The following is a 25,985-nucleotide window of genomic DNA, read 5'->3' as shown; positions in this document are numbered from 1 at the left end:
GAGGATCATTTTTTCCTTCTTTACATAGCATTTCCTCCTTCTACATAGTCCTTCCCCTTCTGACACCAGAGATATCAGGATCAGTAGTCATAATGGACTGCAAGCAAACTTTAACACAAAAATGTTGACGTATATAAATTTAAGGACATTTGCTGCCATCCACGCTGTAGTTAAACAATTGTTCATGGCTCATTCTGGGAAACAGACTAAAACATGACATGCTTCTGATCTTACTCTATACATTCATTTAACTTCTTGCAGAAAACCTGTATTTTGGGCTACCTGCACAAATAAGGACTGTGAGAATTCTGGTAACTAACATAATTGACCCTTCATACTGGCAAACAACACCAGGACATGGGTGAAAATGGTTCTGTGGAGATGCGACATAGTCACAGCAGAGTAACAGTACGTACCCAATCACTGCACACTAGGAAGAGGTGTATATTTGGGTTTGTCCAAATGGGCACGGCAAGCTGAAGTTCCTTCACTCCTCTTCTGAAGTGCCTTGGCAATCACATCAGGCTGTGCTAAGGAGAAAGTTTACTTCTGCACAAGTGAATAGTTGGCAACTTTGAAAAAGAGGCCAGCTCAGGTTTGCAATCAATATATAGAAATACTGTTAGATAATATCCATATATTCTGCCAGTTAGCCAAATGGAACCTCACTTTTACTTTGAACAGTTGTTGTCTTTAAGACTCAAGGGCATAAACTGGGAAAGAAAAAATTCCCACTTACCTAGAGATTATGTGAAATCATTTTTTGAATACAAGACACAAGATTGTGACATCTTGATGGATGGCACAGAACTCAGATGACTTAGCTATATGAAACAGACTTGTGCTGGCTCGGGGCAAAAATTTACAATGACAAATATCTGCATGTGGTTTCTTTCCTATGATGGTAGAAAAGGAGTCACAACCATAGCAAAATAACCCTTTAATTCATGGCACAAGCTGCAACATGTTTTTGTTTCACGGTCTTCTAACTGTTATCTGAACACTGAGATCTGTTCAGGGGAAGTCCAATAAGGTAAAATCCTTCTTTGATTCCCGAAAGATGAATTTATGAGAAAAGTACAGAACTAACAACACACTAGCTGCCACTCAGTAAAGTGAAACCTACAGAATATGTCAGATGATGAATCTCTCCAGTTGTTGGAATGATATAGTGGAGTAGATAGGAATACTGAAATTTTCAGTGTCTCTGAGCAAAAGATAACATGCAAAGACCAAGCTGGAAGAGAAAATGAGGCTGGTGGCTATGCCTGAACAGTGCCAGCATACAGATGTTTATGACTAATTCTGGACAAAAGACTGCAGCTTATAAATGAGACCTGAACACCACATGGCTGCAGCTCTCTGAGACAGGAGAACAGAATTCTCTGATGTTCTGGATGCACTCAGGAAAAGGTTTGCTTAAGTCAGCACAGTCTGGCAGTCTAACACTTAACTATTTTTAGATGTACAAACTTAAATAAAGTGTTGCTCTATTTTTCAGTGTAAGGGTTACAAAAAAACTGTTCAGAAAAAAAAAAAGATTTAGCATCAACTGCTAAATTGAAAGAGAAGAAAATTAATTTGTTTAATGTCCTTCAAACTGGCAAGTCATAGTCAATTGATTACACAATTTTGACTTCCACCCCTAATTTATTCTAAGAAACTGAGTTAGTTTAGTTTTTAAATGGTAATTTTTATTTTATTAATACTGATTTTAAGTAAGTAATCAAGAATCAAAACAATAGATGCAGAAAACTATAAAAAGGTAAAGAATGAAAACAAGCTAAAAGAAAACAGCTTTGTAGAAAAGGACAAATTTGAAAGTATAAAATAGTAAGCTAATACAATTACACTACAAGCTACAGAAAACTACATCTGTGTGACATGCAATAAATCTAGTGTATGCACTATCTGGTCTTTTGGGCTCTTTTGGGCATTACTGGAAAAAATGAATATGAATTTATGGAAGTTATAGTACAAAAAAAGCATCTATGAGCAATGCACAACTACATAATGTTTTGTTTTTACAGAGTCAAGGGCCTCATGTTAAAGCTTAACTAGCTGAAGCCTATGTAATGTTTCTACAGAACCCATGTGGAATATTTCAGGACTCAATTATTTACAATAATTGACAACAAACAAAAACAATCCACCACAGAAAATGGCATATGCAAATCAAATTAAAAAGAGAAAAATAAAGCAAATAAAATATTCAATTTTGTATTTGGGGTCTTTTTTCTCATGCTCAGCTTTTAAGCCAGTGAATAATTACCTTTGAGAGTTTCCAACAATTAAAGAATAACATTGATTAATTAGGAAAGAAAGCGAAGAGTACTAATCAATCCTAAAGACAGTTTTTCTTCACCCACCTCAAGCCTTTTCGTCACCCACAAACAATGTGTTTTCTATACTGTTCAGATTCTTTGAAAAAACATTCATATTCTTGTCCATTCACACAAAACTCTCTTGGTGAGCATTGTTTTGGGAGGAGTGGGTGGTAGGCAGGGGGCACAGGATGTGGGGAGAACAGATAGGATGTCAGGTGAAGATGGAAAGCTGTGCCCTCTCTAACCAGCTGAAGACTCTGCATGATTGTTTTCTTACAAATAATACCTGTGGGTGTTGAAACTGTTCAGGGAATCTATCAAACATACTCTTTCACTTTGCTGTTGTAACTCTATAAAATTTATTCTTATTTCAAAAGAATCTTGGCAATAATACCTGTAGGTGGTTGAGTAATTTAGAGAAAATCTGTCAAACCTACTTCCACTGACTTTAGCACTAGAATTCTGTAATTACTTTTGAAGTTGTAAGATGCAATGATTTATTTTCAGTATATTCAGAAAGTTCGAAATTGAGCTTCTATTTTTTATTTGAATGACTTCTAATAAGCTTAGTTGAAGAACTAACTCAAAGAGTAGATCTAACAATTGTACAGCATTCATTTAACTCACAATAAGGGGAAATGTCAGTGCTGCACTTAAGTAAGATATGACATTATTGCAAATACAGTCCCATCTTCATGCAGGAAGGCAGTCCACATTTAGTTGTCTCCTTACATAACTCTAATACGATACATCTGAAATTAACCTTGATTCAATCTTTTCTGTACAAAAATACATAGTTTTACAGAATATTTATGAACAATGTATCTATGTGTCAATGTATCTACCCGGTAGATATATTTAATATTTCTTAATCCAAAATAATATAACAAAACTGAAAACTCAGAATTTTATTGTAAACCCGGTAATACTCGAGGATTTTCTTAGTGCCCCCAGACACAGACACACATTCAAATTACTTTGCTTAACAATCTACCCTTGTCAACTGAGCCAAATGAGTGAACTTGTATTCACTTTTAGTCTGTGGTAAACCTGACGTAATTTAACCTTGTAAAATCCCTAAGGAAAGAAAGGTAGTCCAAGATGAACTACTGATAGAATCTAACAGCATGTAAAGACACCTAAAATCCAGGAATTCAATCATTTGGTAAATCCTTAGAACCCAGATTCAGGTGATCAATATTACCTTATATGCCATCAAATCGCAAGACTTTTGAGTCTATGACTGCTGAATGCTCAGAAAAGTCAAATTCATAGTTCTGTGCAGAGATGTTTTAATTTCAAACAGGTTCAGGTATCATTTTGTGATAATGCCATTGCAAGACTGGCAATAAAATGGGAAGTAGCAAATTCCTTTTCCCTTTCCTTCCCAGTCATCACCAAAGAACCCACGTTCCATTTGGATTCACTTGGTTATGCAGGAGGCACTCAGAGCATCACATCTTCAAAAGGTGAGCTGGTTTGTGGTCATTGAGTCCTAACCAAATATGAGTGGCAAATGCATTGGACAAAGACATTGGCATTTGCTATTATAACTTTATTAGTCCCAAATGGTTGCCTAATTTCTAATTTTCAAAACCAACCAAACAAACAATCGCCCATCTGTGGTTTACATTTTGACTACTATCTAATTTTTTAACATGAATCATGTTTCTGTAGCAAACATTCACGTCTGAACAGGAAGAAGCAAAAAACAATGGAAATTCATGGTGACAAACAATCCAGAAACATTTTCAAAGTATTCATTACACTCCCTCCCCATATTTTGAGACAGATTTCCACCATTTTCTCTCACCACTATGTTCTCTGAACAGAAGTAATTCTTAAAGTATGGTGAAAAAGCAGAGGACAGTGTTAGCAAACTACCTCATCAGAGCAAGAGATACCTCATTGAAAACAGGAAGCATAAGTACTATAGCCACCCAAGTTACTATAATGCTCTGAAATTCAAAAGAGAAACTCTTTATAACATACAGACCAAAGTAGAAGGGAAAACAGAATATATTTCTTGCTGCTTAAAAAAGGAAAAGTCATCAGTCATCTTCTTCATAAACGTGCTGTATCTGTGCACTTACTCAAATTAGCCTTTTCTATACAAAAAAAAAAGTTTGTAAATACCCAGTTCTCAATAATCTCATCCACTTTTTCTTTTTAAGTAGGTAAAACACCGTGTGATAACTGAATTTGACAAACCCATCCTTCATGCTTTCTAAACACAACTGTTGATCCCACATCTTTTGAAAATACATCTCAGAAGAATTTAGGATTTCCAATCATTTCCCTGGGAAGTAAAATTCTCTCCAGATCTAAATTGTTTTTGTTTTGTTTTGTTTTTAATTTGAAATGTAATATGGCATATAGCAAAAACTGTTTATATGTTGTATCTATCAAGTGCCAACCATTTTAAAAAGAGAAAAAACAAAACAAAACACAAAACAACTAGTTAACATATCAAAATAATTTTCTTACAAGATAAACAGCTCAGAGACAATTCTCCTACAATGTATGTTTATGAAAAATCAGCAGGAGCCATTTATGGTCTCATAATACATAAATCAACTGAAAGAACACTTGGTCAGAATCTGAAATATCACAATATTAACTCACTGTGATTACAAAGCTTTGGTTATCCCCCTTACAGGTGTCAAATCAAATCAATGTAATGTTATAATTTTATAAGTTGCTGGGAACAACTAAATTATTTAGATGAGAATTGTTTCTTCAATGCATTTAAATATTGGTTTAGGGAAAACAAGTCCTCATGTTTTTACACATTGCCAAAGAAAAAAGCAGAAAAATAGCAAAAATTGTCTTACTTCAACTGACCTAAACAATTTTGTGACAAGACAAATGAACTATTCCATATAGACAGGCATACATGCCACTAAGTGATGGAAATAAATAGGGCTTTGAAATATCAGTGTTTATTTGTCACTACAGCTTTTGCTTTCAGAATAATTACCTATGCACAAACTCTAGATGGCAACATTGCACTTACTGTATTACTAAAACAAAATGTCACACTAAGTCCCTACATATCCTCTTTATCAACATTTTATGTGCCACAGATCTATAGCCTCTTATTATAAGTGTAATGAAGCAGAAGTTATTGAAGCATTTTATTGATTGCTCAGATCACAAGTTTACTGTCATACTGAATTGGCACCTTACTTGCTGAAGCAAACTGCTGACACCTTTTTAAAAAAGTGACAACTACATCTATTTCATGACCAGAAATCCATTTTCATCTCTATCAAGACAAGAATGCAATTTTCACTTCATTTAACTGATGTTAGGCCTGCTCAAGGCATGACACTTAGAAAAAGACACAAGTTTAAGGTTCTTAAAATACTTCTGGTAAGTAGAATGCAGTTCAGTTGTGGGAAAAAATTCAACCATCACTCAAACCTATAAACAATACAACATCCTAAGAATCACTTATTGAACTATCAAGAGGGCAGTTTTCTCTTTCAGTTGCAGAATTACTGCAGCATTATTTTTATATTCCATTAATGAGAAGCTATGTTGAGATATTACAGTTTCCGTATAAAATCCTGCCTTACACAAAGTTTACTTTAACATGGAATTATTTCTTGAGTGGTCCCTACACAGGTCAAACAGACAAAAAATTCTATTTTTGTGTGACCTATGAAGAATGAAATAAAGATACTTAACACCTCTTCAAGAGTGTGAGTCAATGTCATATAAAATTAGACAAGTGGAAGCTGCAATCAAGAAGAAACTTAAATATTAAGTTTAAAAAAATTGGGGGTGTGGTACTACTGAACAGAGGCTGTTCACTAAAAGCACAAATGGAAGCTAGGGTTGAACTGGAAATCACCTTAAACATTTTGGTGAATTTCTTCCTTTTCTTTCAATACTATCTAATAATTACTATGACTGCTTTACTACAATATAATCTTGTTTTCTCAAAACAGCATTACAAACAGGGTAAGTATACTTTGATGCAGTTTTCTGATAATTCTATGAACTCATATGGATTTAAAATTATATGAAACACACACTGATTTAAAAATACTTGGCCAATAAAATATATCATTTTGTTAGTTTCTCCCAACCCAAACCACTGAAAAGTGATTCCACATAACAGCTACTTTATATTTTATTTATAAGGGGAAAAAAAAAGGCAAAAAGAATCATTAGAAATTAACACAATTTAATTACTGAAATCTGTGGAAAGCCAACTGAATAGTCAGGACAGTCATGCTTCTTACAGTGTACAAAATGAAAAGTTATGGAGAGAAGCTTTTGTTCATGTATCCTAGAGGTATTCAACCCCAGTACTTGAGTCAGCAGTTTCAAAAGAATGGCATAAGAAAACAGAAAAATAGTTTTTTCTTTCTTTGTTCTAATAATTGTAATATTTCACTTAAAAATACTATTATTTTGTATGGATCTACATAGCAAAATTATGAAAACCTTACGATGTTACTGGATGTGGCTTAGAGTAATAACAGAAAGCTGTTCAACATACTGTTTTGAAACAGTACATTTAACCTAGTGTTCCCATATACAAACTGTAGAAATATAGCTTGATAGAAGAATCAGTGAACAACTTGATTCTTTCTTGTTTTCTTGTGGGTATTTTGCATACTAGCTCCATTACTTTAATGTAATTTGCTGTGGTTCAAATGATTAATTACTGTTACTGTAAGTTCTGCTAGATCAAGCTAATGAACATTTGTCACAATTTCCTGTCACTTCTCAGCTCCGACTGAGCTCTTCCAGCTCAGTCCCCTCATCCCCACATGTAACACACTTGCAGTAAAAACAGAAGTACACAGAACAGAACCTTAGGACTGCTTATGTTTGTTAACTACCATATTCAAGTTTTGCTTGCAAGTAACATACGTTCAAAACCATTTAAATATACTTAAAGCAACTTGTGATTCTCAAATATTAATATCTATACGTTTTCCATAGTAAATTTTAACTGTGGCAATGAATGAGATTATTCTTCTATTTACCTGTTCATATACATTTTGTATCATTTAGTAAAGGACATATCAACAGCTTCAATAAAGTATAATTCTAAATCAAGAAAATGTTTAAAAATCATTAATATCATTTTAAAAGGTATTTGAGTCTTCTCTTTTGGCCTCTGTTTAGCTGTGCTAGGCCTGTGAATGACAGCTTCCCTGCTTGAAGCATACAGAAAGCACAGCCTTCCTCATTCACTGTCAGTACTATGGCCTTTTCACACGTTCCTTCCACAGCAGTGTTTGTCCCCAAACACTGGAACCCAGCACAATGGCATTCCTACTTCAACACCCCCACCAACAGCACCACTACATATGAAGAATGCTAATGAGATGGACATCCCCCACCTCTGAAAGTGTTAACTATATCTCATACTATCAGATACAACGTTATTCCTATTGTTAGGAGTTAAATTTTAGCACAATTCCATTTTGTAGATGTTTTTCTTGTAAAAATATTTTTAATAGAAAGTATAGTAGCTTGACAAAAAGCTTTTAAAAATATCTTCTATGCACGTACCCAATTATGTATATTATATATATAATAAACCGAATGTAACCTTTAAATTCATTTGGGAATCTCAGAAATTCCAAGAGACACGGCAAAAGCACGCTGAAAATCATAAAGCATAAGACCACCATCTGAAGTACTAATAACAGAATAATTCTAACAATACTATTGTTTAAACTTTACTTTTTTTGTTAGAAAACTGTATTTTACTGTCACAGAATTCATGACATTAAAATGTCAATATGAGCATTATTAAGATTTTAGTGAAGCTTCTATCATATCATACAGATACGTATTTGCAATTAGAGTTCAAAGGAAAAAATTGAAGGCTTTCGTAGCATAGTTTATAGTTGCATTTTTTTTCCTTCTCCTTCATTAAAAGTAATGCACAAACCATTTCCCAAACTTCCAAGCACTCTCAGTTTTACCTAGTTCACTCCACCTTATATTATTCTCAAGGAATGCTAATGGGAGAATACTGATTGCCCTCTTTAAAAGAATACAAAGACTACAGAAAAGAGATGGTAGCTCCTCACTGCTTCCTTCCTCTGGGGCAAGAAGCAACAAAGTGATTACAAAAACTGTGTAACTACTACACGTTGTGGACCAGAAACCATGCATTGTTTTAATTCAATGCATGTATTTTAAATTGAAGTCCACACGGATTTTAACAGAAGTAACATGTATTGGCATATTATTAGTTGTGCGCAGTACTATATTTCAAGGGACAGAGTATATTGTCTTAGCAGAGTAATACTGGATCGAGGAATCTACCCTCCCCCCAACCAACCCCCCCCCTTTTTTTTAACCTCCATTCCCTTTTTATTTAAAAAAGGTTAACGCTTGCACTTGATGATCTTGGAGGGCCTTTCCAACCCAAATGATTCTGTGATTCTAGATGAAAAGACAAAGTAAATACAAATAATGTAAAGTGTCAAAATAACTGTGAGATAAACAGATATTAAGAAAATATTTTAAATATACTCAAGTAACAGCTAGATGTTATATCGGTATGAGTGCTGTATGCAGTCATCATAGCATTATGCTGTCAGGCCTTTGGCACAACAGGACCAAGTGATACACTACTTTGATCGAATGTCCTGGTTCTTTTGTAGCATGCATCCTAACCTTGTATCTATAGCATAAAACAATATGCTCTTTACAAAACAAACTTGTTTTAATTATTTACAACAAAGGGCAACATTAGGAATATGTAGTAAAGACAGTTATTTCAAAGCATTTTTATACTTACAGTACAAGATAACCTAGAGTCATTGTATTGACTTCGTTTATATTCAGTACTAATACAACTTCACTTATAAAATGGTTGGCAAAATTAACAGAGACACTTTCAAACTGAATTATATGTCATATCTTATCTTTGAAGTAATATAATTCAAACTAACACAAGCTTTCAACACATTAACTGCACAAAACACTTAACATCCTTCTGATGTAAAATTTCATTTAAGCACTTAAACCAATTTGAAATGTTTATTAAAATATTTTAATCATAAGTTTTTTTTGTAGACAATTAACTGTCATATACATAAATGAACTCATACATTTATCCTCGTAATCTGAAGACTATTAAAAGCTAAAAATGTCCAGAAATGTTATAATGCACATATGTCTATATGCAAGCCTTTCATTAAAAAGAACCATTTGCCTTCAGAAGAGATTTCAAATCTACCAAAATTATTATATTTTTCTTGTCATTTACAATTTCCAACTGAATACTGCCACATAATCACCAGAGGAATGATTAACATAAGTTAATTTACTGAAATGTCTTTATATGTTCTTCACAGAGAAGAGCAAAAACTAGTCAATAAATGACTTGCATATGAATTTTCATTTAAAAGCTCCATTGTCTGCTTTATTCTACTAATTACCATTATACTTGCTAAATACTTGTAAGCATTTTATATATATTTCCTAGATGAGTAAATATATGTTAAGACACTGGAAAGTAATACATCTAATTTCTGTGGCCTTTATGACAGGCAACATAGTCTTAAAAGTGAAGAATTATCAATAAAATGTGTAAAGATATTTCTCAGTCTTTAATATATCCCTGTACTGATTCAGAAACAGTTTGAAACAAGCTTTTCTTTTTCACACGCTCACTCATTTTTGTTTTTGGTTTGTTGGGTTTTTTTGTTTGTTTGTTTTTTTATTATTATTTTATTTCTTCTTGCTGACCACTATTAACTCTAGACAGCAATAGTCTCTTCTAAAGTCAATTCTCATTTCTCTTTATGGATCTGACAGCAGGAGGTGCTGTATAAACAGTGTGACTGACACTTCGCTTGCACCTCTCCTCCCCCTTCCTACATAGACTGGTAGTATGATTTATCTGATACAGTCATTCTTAACTCTGTGGCCTGAGATCATTTTTAAATCCTAGTTTCCTAGCTGGTTGTTTAATTTCTATATAGTATTTTTCCTGGAAAATCTGTATGGCTACTATTTTTATAAACAACTCACCTAATCTTTAAAAATGTATACATTCTTACATGTATAAAAGGAACTTAAGTAACTACCCTGAACAAGTTCATTGTTTTCTTTTACTTTTATCTCCTAAAATAAAACACTTGGTTAGAAAAAAAAATCGTCCTGTTGCACCCATACTGTTAAACAATATATTCACCATCTGTATTCTACTTTTTTTTTTCAAATTAAAATGCATTTCTGGTTTATTTATTTAACGGTACATGTATAGTAATTCAATGTGGGGGGGGGTGTAAATATTATATAGTTATTTAATTTTTTCATAATGCAACACCAGTTATATTTATATGTATATTATTTATCAAAGAAATGATTCATCTATATAATTACTGAAATTAGTTTTATGGGAAGATCCATCAGACCATTAAAAACTGCATGTGCAGAACAAGCTATGAAAAAGTATTGCTTTAGAGAACAACTACATAAGAAGCATCACAGCTAAGCACAGTAAGCAGCAAGAAAACGGGAAATCTATGACATCCCATACCAAAAAAAGAAACACAATTAGCTCCTTTATTGTTTGGCTTTGTGATTATATATTTCATATTCCTAACAGGTAATGCAGCTTATACAATATGTCACACTTCTTTATGACAAAGTGCCAATCATTGTTTTTATAGAATTAGTACATTGCAAAACAAAAACAGAAAAGCAGACTTTTAAAGAGTGGGACAACTTACCTGTTTGCAACAGTTTGCAGACTTTAATCATTGGTGCAGGGCCAATAGAAGTCCTGGGATATTTATCTTTGCTCCTGAGAGGCTGAAACCTTCTCTCTTAAAGACCCAAACAGGTCCATGCAAAGGTGTGATGGAATTTTGCAGGCATCTGTCAAGCAGAGTAGCTATGCAAAGACAAGAAGAAAAAGGAAAAAAAAAAAAAAAAAGCATTCTTTTGACCCAACTGAAATATACAGTCTCTAACACAGCCTCAGCTTCAGAACTAACTCTTAATATCTATTATTTATATCTGACCTGGGTTAAGTCTTGGAAAAGCAACTCCTGCATTTCTAGTGGTCACCATGAAGGATGTACTTATATTGAGACACCCCCCATGAAAGACTCATAAGCTTCGTGAGCACACCTGAATAGTTCTGAAGTGTGCCTAACTAGCTGCACAGAGTGTCATGGTGTGCACTGATTGCCTTATCTTCTCATTTATCACAGATGAGTTGGAACCAACCTTGCTGAAATCTACTTGCATTGTCCTGATAAAATTGCAAGATCCATGTTGTTTCTACACACAGTTTCCTGTTGAGGAGCTTACATATACCTAACATATTATAAATGCAGTGCTCATAAAATATAATCAACAGTCTCATAAGAAATTTTATTATAACCTTCTCAATGTTACTACTTGAAAAAAAAAGCAACTAACACATAAAAAGCTCAGTGTAGCTGTTTAATAATGCAGGAAGGTCAAATAAAAAGATAGATAAAATTGATTCATGGTGATGGTCTCAACAAGATCTTTCTCTTGCTGTTCCTGGATTTCAAATCACTGTAAAGATTGAAAGCCGTCTTCTTCAGGAACCTGATGTCAATATCTGTTACAAATAAGGCATTATTATTTTAGCTTATGGCATAACTGAGATACTGTATTTTGCAGATATTTTTTATTTTACTGTACTGTGTAATGCACATGTGGGCCTTTCTTATGTGACAAAATAAAATACCATTAGCTAGCATTTCAGGCATTTACCTGATATTCTAAAATGAAAAGAGAAGAAGGAGGAGGAGGAGGAGCAGGAGAGGAGGAGGAAAAAAGCCCCACCTCAAACCTGTTTTTCTAGAAATATGCAAGAAAATAAATAAATAAATAAGAGTATAAGGTACGTTGGTGAACAATGCAAATAAACTACAAGTATAATTTTCACACCTAGACAATCTATGGTCACGAAGAGTCATATTTGCAATCTAGATATGCTATAAACGGTGAATTTCCTATGTACATGCATACTAATGAAGAACTACGTTTTGTCAGAGAAAATAGCACTGGGTAGATTAAACTTTGCAAATTTTATTGAGAAAAATTCCATTCAGACATGACAAGGATTAGCTTCTATAGTTTGTCACTCAGCTGCGAAAACAAGCAGAGCCTAAACTAAGAGTACAGTTTAGAAACTTCCGTACATGAGTCCTCTCATAACTGGAGAGTTTGGGGAAATACAGAAGGAACATAACATACAGTTAAATCCATCTTCAAAAATAAAGAAATCGGTAAACATGCCACAGGCTGTTCTTTGCCAAAGTCATTATATTTTATGCATAATTTTAGCATGTGGTTAATCAAAACCATGTTTATTTTTGGGAAAGGCACTATTTTTTTTTAATATCATGTTAAAATCCCAGTCTTCTGACTTCCAGAATTTTGTGGTATAATCATCTAGTCAGCAGTTTTATTCATGCTCACATAAACAGTTCTGAGAGCTGCCATATACTATGCCTACATCTTCAGCAGATATCCTTGCACCTACTTCCATCCTGCATACTTAGCATAAAACGTCTTTTCAGAATTAGTTTGCAAATCCATTAAAATTTAGTTATTTAAACCCCACTGAAGTTCCAGCATTGCTGTGATGTTTACAAGACTGTATGATCACAGTTAAGCAAAATATGCTAATACAAGAAGAAATAGAAGCACTACAGAAGTTCCATTTAGATCTAAAAGACTATCTATGTGGTTAACTACATGCATTTCAGTAATCTCTTGAATGAAAGCCTATCACATCATTCTTCCAAAGTAATTTAGAATTGCCTGTACATCTCAGGTGTACTTTCACTTTGTTGCAGAAGTGGAAAATGGTATGCAGAAGCTTGTATCAATATCAGATGGATGAAAATAGAAGAAATGTAAGAAGATACGGGAAAAAAAAATATATATATACACACACAGGTTCAATGTTCTGCAGGAACTTAAGAAAATGAGTTGAAACCCTGTTGTACTTATGTTAATGACAAAAATCCTACTTATCTAAAGAGAGACCAGACTTCACAAAATAAGGCTGACTGTGATTCACTGGACAAGATTACTAAGTATATTAACCTACTCTTATTGATTACCCTAAGTAATACTGCAAAATTTTTTCAAAATATGCAGTTAAAGTAGACTTCAAACCAGAATGCATCCTATATAGGATTAAATATTTGCTGTTAAAACCTGCAAAAATGATTTTCAGATTACAATCAGTGAATTAATATTTTTTCCAAACTATTCTAACAATGCACTTACACCCTAACACTGTAGTCAGACATAAAATTAAGAAGGTGAAGTAATAAGCGAGGTCTGACCAGGAAGACTGGCAAGACTGAATTTACCTGAGGACTAATTAGGCAGTATCAAAACTAAATCCATGTTTGATATTATGTGATGGGGAGGGGTTCTACTCATACCTCATTCAAACTAAATAAAAAGATGAAAATCTGTTTCCAGTGAAAATTCTGGAATTTTTATAAATAACTTCATTGAATTTCATAACTGTAAGAATAAGATTACAAACAAAAAATAAAATAAGCACAAGTAGTGATGCATTTCTGAGTCTGCAAGCAGGCTGAAACACAGCTGTGACAAAATGATGGCATATGGGAATTGGATGTTAAATTTGAAGGCTAATTATAACACTAATTATTTTACCACAAATAATTTCAAGATAAATATAATAAAGCCGTGCTGATTCACCTTCTCTGAAGATACTGCATACTTCCAAGCCAGAGAGGGAATAGCTCCAGAACCTGCTGGAATGACTCAGAAGTAAAAAGACCCAAAGTGTCACCTCTTTCGGACACGCCTAACACCCAAATTGCCTTTTAGTCAGTCACACTGAGTAGCAGACCCAATTCATTTTGCATAAGCAATAATAATTTCCATAAACATCAGCTGATTCTATCCATAATGTTTGCTTCATTCCATGCTCAACCTTTACGTTGCTAGATTTATAATCTCAAACAGCTTGTATTTTTTAACTTTTTCACATTCTTTTGACCTTCTTTTAAAAAAATCATGAAATAAACTATAATAAACTATACTTGTTACTAAGCATTCACTGAAGTAGAAAACGGTGTCCCTAGAAAGGGAAAGCATTAAAGGTTGAATAGCAAGTTAGTCATTTCAGAACATTATACTGTTATTGAATAGTCCATAAATTTATTGCTCTGGGTATCAGGTTTGTAGCTCCGGAAGATATCCTTAGCACTCCAAAAAACCCACTGTTGCTCAAAAACTGTTCCTACTTTAGGAATGATTATGTTGTTCACATTTGAAACTCATGGAGATATGCAAAAGTAATAATTTTAAATGAAGAGCTAGCTGTGATTGATGACTAGACATCAAAATATCTCATCTGCTACCTGTGCCTAATATTGACACCAGCCAATAATATGCAGATGTACTGCTTCCAGGTTTCCGGCCATCTTGGTGACTCATTTAAAACAAGGAAACTATTAGTCTGAATTAATAATCTTTTGAAAACTAAAAGAGTATTAATAGTGAGTTCATAAAATACTTCCCAACCCCACTAGACTGCTTTGATATTATGGATTTAATCAAACAACAGTCTACACAGCAAGGCAAAAAGAATTTATAGGCAAAAATTCCCAAAGACTTGCAAGTCTATTCTCAAGCTTTGCATAGTCCATTCAACATTATAGCTGATGAAACATTGCAAACATTGAACTATTAAACAGGATTATGACATTCAGTAAAATTGTATTACCCATAGCAAAACAAGATAAAGGGTAACCCTTGGAAAGAAAGTGCATGAGCTATCTGGGAAGGTTTAAGAATGACTCACCATGATGTGTGTCTCTCAGGAAGCTAGAGATAGTATTATGAGGTACATATGCAAATCCTGAGAGAGAGTGATAAGACAAATTGAGTCCTTGATCAGAAAATTAAATAGATTGTGAAAGAAGGAAACCTCCTTTCACGGGAAGCCGTGGAAAGGAATGTAATCACAAATTAGAGAAAATACTTTAAATGAAACTCCCTTTCCCCTTTCCTTTGTAATTTTTTCATGTTTTCAAACCCAATTTATACATAGTTCAAAATACTGCATGAATACCTGTCTACATTTTTTTCTTTTTAATTGAGTAAATTTTCTCATTGTAGCAGTCTTAGCTGCTAAATATTCATCCTTGGATAAGAGGAGATTATCCTGGGAACTCTGATCCTCATCTAAGTTGAAATGTATACCTTTATTGCTTTTATTTTGATTTTGATTGAGTTTATATCATATGACAAACACTGAATTACCTTAAAAATAATTGTTTTACAGTGTAGTTTTACACTCTCCTGAAGAACAAGGATGAAAATCTTTCCCTAAAAAAAAACCCAGAGATTTTAAATTGATGCAGTTAATGGCATGAAGTCACTGGGACAAACAGGAGAGAAAAAAAAAATGATTTCTTCTTTGTCTTGTCTTTAAACTTCTGGAAAATGATGAGTGCAGAATTTATTAAATGGAATGACAGGAAGCATGAAAACCAAAGGCCAGTAAGATATTCACAAAAAGTAATCAGCATATTTGTAAGGGAATGGGAAAATCACCCTCTGGCAATTTGGAATCTTCAGAAGAAGACTGCAAAAAGAAAAAAAAAAAAAAACTAATACCCAATAATTCAGTTTATTAACTTTCTTCTTAAACTCATGACATTATCGGAATATGAACATTAGTATTATGCTGAGTTCTTCTTTACATCATTTCTCTTAGCAAACAATCTATAAAAGGATTTTTTTTTTTTCAAAAATAGTGGTATCAGAACAACAGGAAAGAAAACACTAATATTTTTTCTACTATTAGAAAAAAATGTTTCAATATCATCAAAATACCAAATTTTTTTTTCACACTTCTTTGGCAAAAGGCTTTTCCTGAAGGTTCTTCCAATATGTACTGGAAATGATAATATGTATCAGACGGATGGCATGAGATCGTGCTGCCATACACTGTTCTTCACTGTTCCTTACATTTAGCAAACACCACATGACCCTGTCCAGGGCAACTCGCATGTACTATCCAAAATTGCAGTTTAAATAGGGAAGCTGAATGATGGAGAACATGTGGTTTCCTGTGTTGTTTAAATTATGTCAGTGTATTTTTACTCAAACAAAAACTAATCTAACAGCTGCTGTGTACTTTTGTTTACATGCTATATGTCAAATCGTATTGTCCCTAAGGTACTTATGAGAGATGCTTTAGCAGTCATTTTCTTAAATACTGATGCCTATCCGAATTTGGATTTTTCCACCATTGAACAGAATGACAAGCACACGATTGCTGTACTTAAAGCAATCTTTCACAGCTGCTTTGCTTTTTCAGTGATCCCATTAAATTGACGGCATATGCCTGTGGGGTCTACAATGCTACAATACTGCTGAACAAGATGTGGATTGTACAATACAAATTTCTACAATAGAACTTGGCTTTATTGTGGGAACCATTTCCCAGGTCATCCTTCTATTTATTTTTAACCAGAGCAAAATTTAATTTGAAAACTGATCTCTCTCTGTGACCTCTACTGGACACCTGGTTATATTAATTGTTTAGAAGTGCAAACTCTAACACTCAGTGGTTAGTAGGCATGAAAACCTATGAAGTCTCCTTGGTTCCTAAAATGAGCATGAGTCATGCCTTTTCTTGAACTGAACGAAGTAGCTGTGCATTAAATATGCTGGCACATCTTCTGCTTGAGCAAGTGGACCGAAATGGTGTGAATTGTTAATGCCTTGCTGCTTTGGTTCACGGCTTGTGATTGATCATTTGTAACTATATCTACTCCTTGTTCCATGAAATCAAGTATGGAGTAATGGGTTCATCAGATTTTTGGGTTAAATTGAGAGTGAAGAGGTACTGTGTGTGGAAATAAGAGTTGCCATGTTCGGGGCTGGCCTTGTAACAGCATGGAATCTAAAGGCGATATTCAAAACCACTTCACTCATCATACGCTTACTGATTCTGAATAGGGTCCATTTGCAGGGGACATTTGGTAGTTTTCCAATACACTTTATGCCTCTTTCTCCACTTCTACCACCCTGCACTTTTTTTTTCTTTTCTCTTTTTTTTTTTTTTTTAAACTAGAATAGCTTATAACTGGTCAGCAGAGAAAAGTAATAGTTTAAATATCTTGCTACGTAAAAGTAAAAATAGCGTAGGACTGAAATGACTGTCCTCCTAATTAATGATACTGTCTAAATATTAAGTCATCTGTATGACTCAGGCTATAAAGAACTCAGCAAAGTTTCAGAATTCAGAAGCATAATCTCCTATTTTTTTTAAATTATTGTAGAAAATATCTTTCCAGGCAGAAAAAAAGAATTACTATAGCCTTAATTTTACTCCTCTGTCCATTCACATGCAGGAATGACACACATTTCCAAACACTACAACATTGCTTGTGACCTTACAACCAGCAGTGTGTGGGACCACAGCAACACAAGCCAACAGCAACCAGAAGTGACAACCTGTGATGGCCTGCAGGAGAGTATTCACATTACAGTATCTCCACAGAACAAGAAAGGTAATGTATGTCAGTATCAAACTTATTGCAACACTCACAATGCTCTGTTTGTGCAACAGAAATCTCACTATACATACCATATTATCTTATCTCCTCTGGTTAAATTTCATCAATTCAGAATAAAACACAAGAATTTGTTTCCAATGTCATAAACAACGTCTGAAAACTAATTATGTGTGAATGTTTACCTTGGAATGAATGAATGACTCTAGTCAAATAACGCTTGCAACCAGGTTTTCCATCCACGCTTGTGTTGAAGTTTAGACACAAAACTAAAAATGAGATCAATTTAAGACTAGAAGAGAAATACAGAGTAAAAATTGACTGCTGTTACTAAAGAAGTGTTCTGCTTTTATACACCTGTGTATATGTGTGATGATTATAGTCATATTAAGACAAAAAGACAGATGCTTTAGTTCAGTTCAATTTCAATCCAGGTCATATGTGATTTTTAATATCTCTTCTTTGTTTAATATTTATACTGATGAATGTGAGTATAGTGTGAGTCTGCAACAATCTAGCTGATGTGCAAATCTTTTCATTAAGACCTTCTGGAAGACTTGAATTGACACAACATTGGAGGAACACAAGAAGCAATCATGAATGAAAAAGCTGCTTTTTTCATAACTCGTTATTTCCCGCGTTTTCTCTGGCCAAATAGTGGTTGACCACCCTCGCAGTAAAAATTCATTTTCTTATGTTTAAATGCAATTTCCTGCACTTCAGTTTATGCCCATTTCTGCTTAACCATTCATTGACTGCTGTTGATGAGAACCTGGATCCATTCTTCTTTAGTCTCCCCCTATCAGACATTTATACACACTGCTAAAATCATCCCTGAACTTTCTCTTAACAGGTTAAACAGCCACAGGCAGCTCCATCAGCCTTTCCTCTTAAGCCAGATGCTCCTATCCTTTAATAATCTTCATGGCCCCTCACTAGACCCACTCAAGTGTATCTGCATCTTCTTGTATTCAGAAGCCTAGTGCTGGACACAGCTTTCCAGCTGTGCCTCACCATTGCTGAGCAGAGGGGAAGAATCATCTCCCTTGACCAGCTCACAATGCTCTTGTAATGCAGCCCAGGAAGCTGTTAGCCTTTGCTGCAAGCATGCATTGCTAGCTCATGGCCAATTTGGTATTCACCAGGACCCCAAATCCTTTCCTGCAAAGCTGCTTACCAGTTGACTGGCTCCCAGACCATACTGGTAGATGGAATTACACCTTTCCAGCTGCAGGACTTCGCACTCCCTTTTGTTGAACTTGATGGGATTCCTGTTTGCCTAGTTGTTATCCTTCCTTTCTCCTGCAGTTCTAATGTGCAAAAGTTCTTTAAGACTTAAAAGAAGAAAAGAAACAATACATACTGCCTAACTCAGTAAGCATGTGATCTATGGAGAGGGTAGAGAGAGGTCCTGGAGAAAACGAGGGTAAATGTTTATAACTATGACCTAGAAGATCTTTATTTTATAAAAGGCTCACTCCTAATGGACTAAAGTTTTTTAAAAATGCTTCCTAGGAAGGGTTATAAATCGATTTCATAGCACACAACTTCAGATATTATTCTCAAAACTATTACTTAAGAACCAAAGATGCTGTTCTCCATTCAATCAGACATATATAATGCCAGAAAGTATGCCAGAAGGAGGAAAAAATTGATCTCATATAGTTTTTATGCACTCTAATTTACTGAGTCAGGTAAAGATGCCTTATAATGGAACTTAACATTGTGTCAGTGCTCTCTTGATTACAACCCATGATGTCAGCAGCTACACATTTGCCAGACCAGTTCAATCATCTTTTTATTTTCCCTGCTCATACTGTGCCTTCTATACTAAACAGAATAAGGTCTTTACAGGGGGTATGTTCTGCATGTCAAAATAAATTCAATAGATTCAGTTATGCCTTCCAATGGAGTTTTAGAACTTCAAAAAGGTGAGTGGAACTTAGGACTGAGCACTTAGTTTTATTTAATTATCAAATTTTCATGTAAAATATATACTCCTTCTATTAGTATTAAATTATATGTAAGTATATATATTACATAATACATTTCACATGTATTAGAAGGCATCACTTACTATAATAAAATGCATAGAATAATGTATAGCTTATATGGCATTATACTACATTACATTATATATATATTACTATAAATCGGTCTGAATTGACCAGCTAATTAGCTGCATCTGTTGATGCCAATTCTTACTGGTCTGAGAAATTGTTGAATATACACACTCCCTTAAGAATAGGCAATAGAGGCATAAAAGAAGAAAGATACTATGTAGCACACAATACCTGATAATAGGCATAGAGCAAGATTTGTACCTTGATAAGAAAGAGAAAGATACAAGCTCCACAGAGGTGTGCTTCTAAATTCATAATTACTATCTTAGCTAGGTTAAGAATAAAAGCATTTCTCAAGCCATGGGATCAATGCCAGTTTACTTCTGGATTTGTCAAACAAGATATATATGCTTAATTCCACACCCAAGGATAAAAATGTTATAGACTGAATCTGAAGTTAAACGTTAGGATGAAGTGCAGAAAAGAAATATATGGCTTGATTCCTAGACAGGCCGTGTAATTGGCATTAAAGTTATCTTCATCACAGTACTGGATTTCACAATCAAGGCAAAGTTGAGTGTTTCATTGTGACTGAGTTAAATGTAAATTCTAGTTTTGAAGTAAATATTTCAGTAGTAACTTATGCTTATACAAATTCTACCAGTGCTGCAAATACAGTTACATAGTCTGTGATTAGAGAAAATGAGGCATACAAAGGATTCATGCATATCTATTATTTTTAAGTGCTACTGATGTCTTCGCTAACATAAATTGTAAGTGCCACCAAAGAGATCAATAATTCTGTCACATGGAGTAGGAATTCCTGAATATATCAGTGGGTTCTTGTTTTGATGGTACTGACATGGTATATTTCCAGTTTCTCCTCAGACAGTTCTGGGGAATATTTAGCTGAGGCTCTCACACTCTTCTTAGTGCAACAACTTTCAGAAGCATTCTCTATAGCATTACTGTGTCCCAATTCTTTTAATACTTAAAAAGGATTACTGATTATATCTTCAATCTGAAAGTAGTTGTAAACTTTGAAATAACAAGAAATTGCTTATAATGAGGCCAAGGAATGGTACCTGGTTTGTGAGGGGATACAAAAAAACACGAAAGCCCTACTACTAGCCAGGATGAAATCTGATTTGCTTCTCTCAAAGTGGTTAGGAATAGAAAAGGAGTAAGTACACCACTTAGGTAGATATATGTTCAGGCACACAACCCGTAGATTTTAAGTCTCTTTTTAATGATTTACAAGGACTATGTTTTCCTTGGATACTTCCCTCACCATAGAAGGATTATTTATAGACGCAGGCACCTCTGAAGTCTGAAGCTCTTGCACTTATTTATTTAAAACCTTGTACTAAAAATCTTTGTTCTGAATATCAAAGATAAGGAAAAAATGCCATAGGGGTACATACTTAAGTGCCTAATTAAATTTATAGTACACAGATATAACTATTTGTTAGAAAACATCCCTGAAAGAAAGCTCAAAGAAAAAAACATTTTTGAGCGCTCTTAAACCACAGAGTTGGAGCAATGTCTTATTTACAGACCATATGCAAGGGTAGAAGAGAGAAACAGCGTGTGTTACTCCATTGAAAAAGCAAGAAAAAGCTCTCAGACTGAAGAACTATCTACAGGAAAACAGTGCAATCACTGAAAAGAGGATGAAAAGTAATGCAAATATTAATATGTTAGAACCACACAAAAACAATAGTTATACTCATGAGCTTATTACTGACTATTTGCAATTTTTAGTTCAAATTAAAGGCACCAACATACAGAAAGGATTAAAGAAATACTTCTAGATTTGCTCTTCTAAAGCCCTTGATGTAGTAAACAGAAAACCTGTCCTACAAATACTACTTACCATCTATGATATCGCCAGTGTTTTCTCCACACACGTTGACATTCCATTCTCCAGTGAGATAATAATATATTCTTAGTGTACGATCACCTAAAATCTTTAAAAAAAGGAAAGGTGTTACTGCTAATAATTAAGACCTGGTTATTTAACAGATAGGTTAAGAAAAACAAACAAACCCACCGTAAAATAACTTGGAACAGCTACAACTGAAATATTAATCACTCAGTGAACAAATGTCTTTGCAGTATAGACTACCCCCCACATGAAATTCACCATACAGCTGTTGATCCTTTGATTTCCAGTAATGACTACACCTATTGGCAAATACATCTTTCTGTATAAGCAAATTTAAGAAAAAATAAGACACATGTTAAACCAAATATTCCTAGTTTTCCTTGGGGGAAAAAAAAAAAGTAATTGCAGATAGAACAATATGTTATGCGATTTTTACCAAGTGAAATAGTATGAAATCAAAAAGAAAAATTAAGATCCTTAGGCAAATTAAATCAACCTCTACCAAATTCTCTACACAGACATGTTACAGGAAATTTACTTCAAAGACCTTATAGACATACTAAGATATAGAAAGAAAACAGCTATTAATTTCTAATTAGCTTAGCTACACAAAAAGATGAAGGCCCTGTGTAATTTTTTAGAAGTGCATTCATAGACCATATATGATCACAGTAGAAATACGAGACAGGGTAGCAATGTGTTATAAAGTAACTTGACGACTTCAGCAAAAGACTCCTTAGCAGTGGAAAGTGTATGGCCTACTAGTGCACACATCAGTAACACCAGCTACTGCATGAGAAAAATAGGGGCTCTATTGTCCCTGCTACACCTTTATGCTAACTACCTATTTTGAACAGAGAATATATACTTTGAATTTAAAAAAAAAAAAAAAAAAGCTAATCTCTGGAAATGTAACAATTGTTTAATTTACTCTCTGATTCCTACTGAAAATGCAAATACATGTTTTTGGATTAGTTGAAATTTTTAATCACAGATAGCATTTTATTCTGCTGGTAAAGATAGAAACTGCTTTATAAACAGCTAGAAGAATAACACAACCCAAACATAATGTTTTGGTCTTTTGCATACCATCACAATAGGGGATATCACTAGCCATTTCTTGTGTTTACAGTCAAATTCTAAATCATTCCACATTATTCTGATTTTTCCTAGTCATGCATCAGAACTATTGTTTTAGATAGAATCCTCCCACTATTAGGATTTTATGTTCAAACTGATTTTCAGACTAACATGAAATTACATAGCTCAGTCAACTTAAAACATGCATTTCAACCTTTTAAATACTATCTGCTTGCTATACATAGATCAAAATACTTTTACTGGATATTTAGATTGCTCTTGTCCAGACTGTGCAGAAATCACAATACCTGAGAATATACACAATAATTGTTTTTATATTGTGCAATACCAATGCAAATTTTATGAAAGAGGTAAGTCAACAGGATAGGTGCTGTGTGATTAAAGCAGAAACTGCCACTGAAAGGATGCTAGTGAAACTACCTGTCATTCTCAGGAAGAAAGTCTAAGATAGATAGCACACAAGTTACTTTTTGATGACAGAAATAGCAATATTTGACCAGGAGAAATTCATTGTTCGTGGAACTGTTGAAAAGAAAAGGCAAGTGGAAAATACTAATGACATTATTCATCCATCATACCTACTTCAGGTCAGCCACATGAACATCCTAAACTGTCTTTTTCAAGATGCTCATAGAAATGGCAGAGCCAAAGTATGACAAAAAACATTATCAGTCTTGTAAATTTTAAGAGGAATGTCTCCAGTTATAAATTCCCATACTCAACTTCAGTAACACATGTTCAAATGTGAAAAATACATCTCTTACCCCAACAGAATCTACATTCCACAACTGACGTTGCACACCAAACAGGAGGTGCTACCTCTCCAAAGAAATACAATTTAAAATAAGACAAAGAAAACACACCATGAATAAAGTTTTGTGTTTTCTTGCCTTTTTTTCCCCTCTCTTTTTTTCACTTTCAAATGCAATTACAATAGCTTCAATGCCATTCTAACATGCACAAACATGCAACTCTCCTGAAGATGTTGCATACCACTAAAGGATTCCTAAAATACAATGTATTTCCTCCCCCCTGCCCATTTTTGCACATATATAGGCCCAAATGCCATATTTCTGACCCAGTTCTAATGTAACTCAGATTTGTTTTCTGGCAAGGGAGAAGACAGGAAAATGTAAAACATATTACAATTTCTTACAGTGGACTCAAGGTCCTCCAATAGCTGCAGTTTCTTACTCTTTACAGTGAATAGCCCTTAGCTTTCTAGGCAGTTAACTGTAAATACTCATTTCAAATAGATTTGGTGGAACCAGGTTCAAGTCTAATCAGAACCAAACAGAATGTGGACCTGTATTTCGGTCTCCCATATCAAGTTCTGATCATTCAGCCTTAAAAAAATAAAGAAAAGTTTGAAATTTTATTAGAGGTATTAACTCAGTAAGAGTACTTTAGAAATTTTCTAAATTTTGACAGAACAGGAAAATTGTTTCATACCAGTTCAAATATGTAACAAATAGAAAAGAATTCTCTATTTATCTTGCCTCCTTGTTCAAATTTTATAAACATAACTATTATTTTTTCTAGTTTTAACTGCATAATTATAGACATTTTCAGCATAAAAAAAAGAACTTTTCTTCAATGAATTATGAATCCTATTTGATATCCTCCATCAGTATATTGAGGGCTATATGCTAGGTGTGCAGTTCTACCATCAGAAGCCTGTACAGTGACTAAATGGAGATATTCGACTATGAAGATTGTAGTCTGGCAAATCTGTCTTTTTGAGAGTTGAAACAGAGCCAGCAATTGTTGACTGTGTTGCTTTTCCTCATTCATCCAGTGAGATGGATCTAGCATATCTGAAGTGAGGGTGTTACCACTTTTGTCAGGGTTTCAGAACAAAAAGAACCAAACATTCTACTTCCTCCAGATGCATTTGAGACCTTTCTTCCTGTCAAGATACCACCATTATTTGGTGAATTCACATCATTCTTTGCTTAATTGGTCCACTTTTTCCACTAACAGGTAGAAGTCTGGAAAGAAATAGTTACTGACTACAGAGAAGCAAAAATGCCTTTTTTTTTTTTCTTTTGCAAAGCAGGATCAATCTGCTGAGCATTTTGCTAACTATACATTTAAAAAAAAAAAAAACACAACACATTTCAATTGCTTTTTTTTAACCATGCTAGGTGAATGAAACTGCAAAAGAACTGCAAAGGGAAAGACTCATGTCCCAATCAAATAACAAATATTATTTCTTTCAAGGAAAGGGAAAACGATGTGCTTCTGAAATACTCTTTTTGATTTGACTACACTATGACTTGGGATGTCCAAAATGAGGATGGTATGACAGGAAATTATCATCATATGCACCATATGTACTGTATACTGCCTTTATTCTTCCACTTTTCTTTGGACATCCGCTAAAAGACAGGATATTGGGCTAGATGAAATTCTAGTCTAACACAGTATTGCAATTTTATGGTCTTTTGTTTTTGTTGTCAACTTATAAACAACAAATATGTTTGCCTTTTAAATCACTAGACTGCATGAAATACTATTCTGAAGATTTAAAAGTATTTCTATTTCATACTTACTGTTGTATTGAATACCTGAGACAAAGATTTTCAATTTATTTTAAATGTGTGTATTTTGATACATTCATCTTTCATTGGAGGATCAGATAAAATGCAAATGTGAATTGCTCATAAACATATAACTTTTTCTTTGGCTTTAGTTCTCCTTCCCCCGTACCAAGCACTAAGTACAGGCTAGAATTTTCCCAACAGTTTTTCTCTTTCAGACTCATTTGTTTCTTTCCATTCCCATACAACCTTTTTTCTTGTGCTGGCAAATGCATTTAGGGGGCTGTGCAGTGAACCAGATTCTAGAAACTATTCCCGATTAAAACTGACAATTTTAACTGGTTTATTTTTGACCTACATCAACTTCCCTATGTGGTTCACTGAATGATGGAACAAAACCCTTGTGCTGTCAGTGGAGCTGCAGAAGAGCTACAATGATTGGGCACAAATGGTGGTGGCCAGGACTGCTTCTTTTAGTGATAGTGCTGGAACACACTGATTTGAAA

The 25,985-nt window shown here is 34.1% G+C and overlaps 1 protein-coding gene across 4 annotated transcripts in view; it reads right to left on the bottom strand.

Moving 5' to 3' along the window:
• Positions 1–25,985, bottom strand: part of LOC310900664 (uncharacterized protein) — a 191,918-nt gene that overhangs the window by 133,709 nt on the left and 32,224 nt on the right. Inside the window, exons 5-7 of one of the 4 annotated variants that reach the window (XR_014585323.1) lie at positions 21,824–21,917; positions 11,051–11,214; positions 1,898–8,750 (exon numbers count right to left, since the gene is read on the bottom strand). The gene's annotated coding sequence lies outside the window, so the exon portion shown is untranslated. The other 3 variants (XR_014585322.1, XR_014585324.1, XR_014585325.1) reach the window with 3 other exon arrangements.

Source organism: Anser anser (genome assembly GCF_964211835.1).
Source record: "Anser anser genome assembly, chromosome: 5".
In the NCBI taxonomy this organism is placed as follows: domain Eukaryota; kingdom Metazoa; phylum Chordata; class Aves; order Anseriformes; family Anatidae; genus Anser; species Anser anser.
This window is presented reverse-complemented; position numbering and strand designations above follow the sequence as displayed.